Genomic DNA, 6328 nt, shown 5'->3' with positions numbered 1-6328 from the left:
AACAAATTCGGGTTTTTGATTCTTCTTCAAAGGACTGATTCTCAACAAATGTTGTAATACTATAAACCATTCTGTGTATGAGCTTTGTTTCGTCTTCCTACATATGCATCTTGGTGAGATTTTTTGTTAGTTTTAAACAAAACATTTCATTTTAAGCTTCCATTGCAAAAGATTTTGCTAAGCCAAGTTTAATTCCCAGCAACATGGACCAACATATGATTCGTATAGGACCACAAAATGAGTTGTGGACTTATAAAGTGTACATGTATGGGATTCAATATTTTTAAAGCTTGGATAATCTTAGAGTTGTGAAACATTTTAAGATCAAAATAATTTGGTGGCTCTTCCAAATTTTCAATTAGAAAAAATGTGTTGCTAAACGTAACTCACCCCCTTCATTTTTACTAAATATACCCTTCGTCCCTCAAGTTATACGTTAATACAATTCAAATCTTTGTTTTTTTGGTCATTATATTATATTTTGTTATTGTTATTTTTAAAACACATTTTTTAAAGATTTTTTTATATATTTTAAAATGATTGTTTTTACTTTTAAAATAACAAAAAACATTGTTTCTTATTTAAAGTAAACATTTTTTATTATTTAAAAATAAGGTTTTTTTTTCTATAATTGTTTAATTTTTTTAGATAGTGCTTTTACTTAAATAGTTTTTAGAGATAGTTTGTATTTTTTTTAAATAATATCTATTAATAAAAAGGTTATGTATCTATTAATATGTCAAATAAAATTATTAAATTAATTGAAAATTTAAAGAATAGAGTACAACAAGTAAGTGAAGGGGTATACTTAGCCTACCCCTTAGATAAAACTAAAACTTTTGACAAAAACAAGTACGTGCGTGTTTGTGTAAATTTCGTGAACTAAAGAGCCCTAAAAGATGACCAAATGATTTCCTGTATATGGATTGAGTATAGTGGTGGATATAAAACCCCCATAACTACCATTGGCAGTTTAATAATCATCATAACTCCCACAATTATATAATCGCCATAACTACCGTTGGTAGTGGTATAACCACCTTAATTACTACTGATAGTTATAACCATCGTAACTAGTGGTATTGATTATAACCTTCAAAACTACCAGTAGCATTGCTTCATACCCGTTGATATCATAAATTAGTATAGTTTTGATCAAGTGTGCACTCCACGTTAAAGATCCAATACAATAATACCTTAACGTACAATAGGTACGCAAATTCATTTTTTCACGAAATCGATCCATGAAATCACATCCAAACATCTCAAAATCGTCAATACATATCCAATTAATCATTGGTTCACAAAAAAAAACAGTTTTGGATAGTTAATAGATCATTTTTTCACTTTTTTTCATGAAAACCGTTTTTAAGTGTTTTTTGAGCGTTTTAAGTCTTTAACTGAGCCTTTTAGGGTTTGGTTGAGCGATTTTTGAGCGTTTAGTAATTTTGACTTTGTTTTTTTTGTTTTTGAGCGTCTCGCGTACCTATCATACGTCAAGGCATTAGCGTACAGTATCCCTACCCTTATTATATATTACAAAAAGGATTCATTCCTCCTCGCAATTACACCATTCAATTTACTATTTAATTTTTTAATATTATATTTATTACAACCATTAAATTACTAACCTATAAATAAAATAAAAGTAAAGGATTTATTTCATTTATTTTACTTTTTTTTCAACTAATTATATTATTTAAACAAAATATTCATGGAGAAGTATTAGTTTTACATATTTATTTGTCGGTTAAACGTTTTTCTTAAACTTTGGTCTCGTATTTTTTTATAGTTCGTCTTTACAAATACTGAAACTTTTTACATGATATAAAAATATCTCATTGTCACATTGTTTTATATCGCGTCTCAACGTTTGATAATGCACCTTTAAAATATTTTTTTGGCTTGCTAATTTATGTTTACGAATTTGCGTTGATACTAATTGAATTTGCCTTTGTTCATAGCAGTAACATGCCGGGTTTTATTTGTTCTACATGTGATGATTTGTTGTAATTTGGCATTAACAAAGTTATTTCTTTTGTTTAGCTCCGATGTCATATAACCTGATACATGCAGGTTGACTTCGTGTCAACTCACAACTCGATCGTGGTTTAACGTTTTCACGTATGTGTTTTTATTCAATTTAATGGTCCCGTCGCGAAGCGCGGGGTCTTAAATCCTATTGTGATATCAATATGTAACCTGACCACTCATAGAACAAGTTGTATATATTAGTGGAGAATTAGATATCAAACTTGGATAGTCCATCTGGGATATTATTTGTCTTGAATGTCATTCGTAATGAATATGGTATAATTGGGCAAAGTATATGGCCAACAGAAGGTATAATTGTTTAGCTACTATTAGTTGGCCGGACAACGAATCTGAAATGGGATGTTACACTAGACACATTTACACCCCTGAATTGTAGTCTTCTTAAGTTTTGTATAAATGATTAGGGTTTATAACAGTGAACATAAGAAAAAGAAATCCATAACGTACACTGAAGGAAAATAAATGTAAAAGTTCATACAAAAAGGAATATATAGCTTCAACATGGATCGAGAAATGGATGCCTAAAAGACTATTATACTTGAAAGGCATTGGGTAGTCTTTCTTTCCTTATTATCCTCGAGCTCACTTTATAAAATTTGGAATACAAGTACAAAAAAGATACATGCATATATTTCTTGCTTACTTTTCATAAGGCTTGTGTGCGATGAAACTGATACATTGAACTTGACGGACGTTGTCGAATCCAATGATACGGACCCATGCTGTTGGATACTCCTTCACGCACTCCTCTACCTCCTTCAACACCTGAGCGGAGTCAGTGCACCCAAACATGGGCAACTTCCACATGGTCCAGTATCTGCCGTCATAGTACCCAGGTGACCTGTGGTTCTCACGGTAGACGTACCCGTGTTCCAACTCAAATTCCAAACAAGGAACCCACTTGTTGCGGAGAAGGTAGTCAACTTCTTTCGACAATTGGAGCGGGGTTAGAGGTGGAAGGTATGAAAGAGTCTCGTATTTCTTCTTTCCAATTGGAGGCCACACTTGCATGCATTGCACTCTTCCACCGTTGCTTGGGAGGGAAGAGAAGTCGTTTTCCGCCTTCTTGGTGGCAGGGAAAGCGGCGGTGGACCTGAGCCCGGTGAACGGGGCCACCATGGTGGCTTGAGTTGGAACGGCTGCGGTGGTCATGGTGGCTGAGGAAAGTGAAGCCATTTTACTTTCTATGTTTGATACTTAATTGAGTTGCTTTGGCTGTTTGATTTATAGGTGCCTAAATATATATATATATACATATATGAATAGTAAAGGGGATTTGCATTCAAGAGGCAAAATCAATCCGTGAGACATGTGGTGGTGCCGGTTTGACCGATGGGTGCCTATGATTCATGATAATACATGCATAATGGCCACCCAAGAGTGAACCATTAGGATAGCTGGATAGATTAAGATGAGAAGTGAGGCCATATGCGACTATGTGACTACTAGATGTTCCTTTTTTCTTTTTTTTCGATATATGAGTAGTAAAGGGGATTTACATTAAATCCCACTAAAGTTTAATGTTCTCAGATTAAATCATATATATGTTGTTCCTAAATATGACTTTTAGTGACTAACGCGACGCAGTACAAAGCAATCTACACTAGTGGTGTTTCGTGTTGTGTTGCAATTTACGACACTATAACATGTTTCTATTTTCTAGCGGCCTATATCTGAGGGCATCTGACTATGTGACGTATTTGCAACACTGCGGTATATTCATCGCTAGGGTGTCAAGTAGTTTTGTGCCATGGTTGCACATTGAGCATTTGCTATTTAGGTTGTACTTTGCTTCGTGGCTTTAAAAAGTCACTATTGGGGCTGTGACTCCATGGGTTGCAACGGATAACTAGAGGTGCAAAAAAATCGGGGTGTGGTCTAATCTGAGTCTGGTTTTAAATTCGATCTGATTCAAATAACTCTTATTAAAATTTCTATAAAAAACATAGATGCATAAAACCTGTCGTGTGCTTTCGGGCGAAGTGAGTCAACTGGGTTTTACCGGGAACGCCAAGCCAAACTCGGATGCCAGCGTGTAGGGGTGAGCAATAACCGAATCGTTAACCGAAACCGAACCGAAAACCGACGAAACCGAACTGATATAACCGAAAACTGAATTAACCGAAATTAACCAAACCGAACCGAACTCTTTATTTTTTTTTATATTTTCAAGCTTTAGTCCCTCTATTTCATGTATTATATATATGTATTAATAGTTTAATATTGTCATTTTCATATATTTACATCTCCATTTCATGTACTAATATCTCAATTTTATATATTTATACATTCATTTCATGTAGTTATGTATTCATTTCATGTATTTTTAAGCAAAATTTTAGAGGTTATTAACTGAAATTAACCGAAATTAATCGAACCGATAACCAATCGGGTTGGGTTAATGCTAATAACCGAACCGTGCACACCCCTACCAGCGTGGATCACGATCATGTCAACATAGTTGGCCTGAGTGGGGTGGTGGGCCGCGATGTGTTCGCGCAGTGAGATAACTTAACTGTGAAAGTCACCGTTGGGAAAAAAACAGAACTTTTATTTTTTGTTTTTCATTTTGTTCAAATTAAAAGAGAAACTCTGATAATACACAGTGGCGAAGCTTGAACTAAGAGATCAGGGGGACCGGGCTCATAATGTATAAAGAATTTCAAAAAAACGGAGGGGGCGGGCTCAATTTTTTGGCCGAAAACGGCTAAATTTACACTGTGTATAAAAATTCCGGACGGAAACAGATAAATTTACACTATTACGCAAAAAACCGGGGGAGGGGGGGGAACCAGCCCTCACTAACCTTCGCCCCTGATAATACATGCATAAGACCACCCGTAGTGGTGGCGGTATCCAGGCGTTTTCCTCCATAACGCCGGGGAACACCGCCCCCTAGGCGTTTTGGGGGTGGCGTTTTGGGGGAGCGTTTTCTACAAAACACGAAGATGTCATGATTTTTGATAAAATTGTGTGTGGAAAGAGGAGAGAGAAGAATAAATGTAATTATAATAGGAGAGTTATGGTGTTTTGATCACTACGCCACTTTTTTCAAAACTCTAAACTAATAACGGGAATACCACATGACGCAAAGTGCCTAGTGATAAGGCGTTCTGAATACACATAGTGTAACGAGCACACAAGAGAATCATTAGATAGATAAAGATAACCACAAGTTGTATGGAAGGTCATGCTTTATTTTTGTTTTGGCTTGTAGTTTTTTGGTTTTATTTAGGGTGGGATAGGATGAGGTCATGATGATTCCGTTTGGGCTTTAATATTCAAAAGTTTATTTTTTTTAACGATTTGAGTCATTCACTTCACTCAAATCATCTCCACTGTATGAGATCATCCTTTGAATAATACCCGTCATATATGAAAAAACTCTTTGACCCATAATATATGAGATCCTCCTTCGAAGACGGGGGTGGGTTGTATTGGGTTGGGGTTTTTTTATTAGAATGTTTATAATTAAGTATGTGAATTGACGAATTTGCCCTGATGTGCAACGCACATGACCTAACTTAATGAGAAAAACTAACTGGGTTAGGCTAAAAGAACAAACACTGAGACATTTCGAAACGTAAAATACAAATTATGTTACTTTTAAAGATAAAGAACAACCACTGAAATTTGATACAAACATAAAAAAACATAAAAGACAATTTCTGTAATTCTGTCTTAATTTGTGTTCTTTCTGCACTGCTTGAAAACCTATGATTCTCTACGCATATTTTCAACAATAATATTTGGTTATTATATACCACTAAACTTTGATAATTCATTTTCTTTAAACAATATATGTTTTCACCTTCAAAATAGAGTTATCGTCGCTGAAATTTAATAACTGTTTTTATTTAAATGATTAACATTTCTAAACCTAAATTTAATTATAGTTATCACTTTAGTAAGTCTTTTTATTTTCTTTCTATCTTTCAAATAAATTTAATTGTATTTAAATTCTTTTTATTTAAGTTATATATATAGGGGTGGGTTATTGTATAATAATCAGTTATCGTACATTAGGTACGCGAACTTTATAAATGTCGATTTAATTTTTACGTGATGGCATAATCGTAAATAACCTAAATCTAATTCTACGATCGAATTCATCAATTGATTCATTAGACGTCCATCCATATCAATATAATTCAATCGTCGATCCATATCAAACTAATCTACATATAGACATCAAACTAAATTGAGTTATCTAAACCTAAAAATGTTCGTTACATGCGAATAAACTTCAAACACAAGCGATCAATTTTTTTTA

At 34.0% G+C, this 6328-nt stretch overlaps 1 pseudogene; it reads right to left on the bottom strand.

Annotated features, from left to right (window-relative positions):
- Positions 1 to 2504: 2504 nt before the first annotated feature.
- On the bottom strand, positions 2505 to 3254 carry LOC143590336 (ribulose bisphosphate carboxylase small subunit, chloroplastic 4 pseudogene; annotated as a pseudogene).
- Positions 3255 to 6328: the final 3074 nt, after the last annotated feature.

Source organism: Bidens hawaiensis, unplaced genomic scaffold, assembly GCF_021521415.1.
Source record: "Bidens hawaiensis isolate Kalapana, Puna unplaced genomic scaffold, B.hawaiensis_p1.1 tig00038480_1, whole genome shotgun sequence".
Taxonomy (NCBI): Eukaryota; Viridiplantae; Streptophyta; class Magnoliopsida; order Asterales; family Asteraceae; genus Bidens; species Bidens hawaiensis.
The sequence above is the reverse complement of the archived record's forward strand: the minus strand, read 5'-3'. Positions and strand labels throughout refer to the sequence as shown.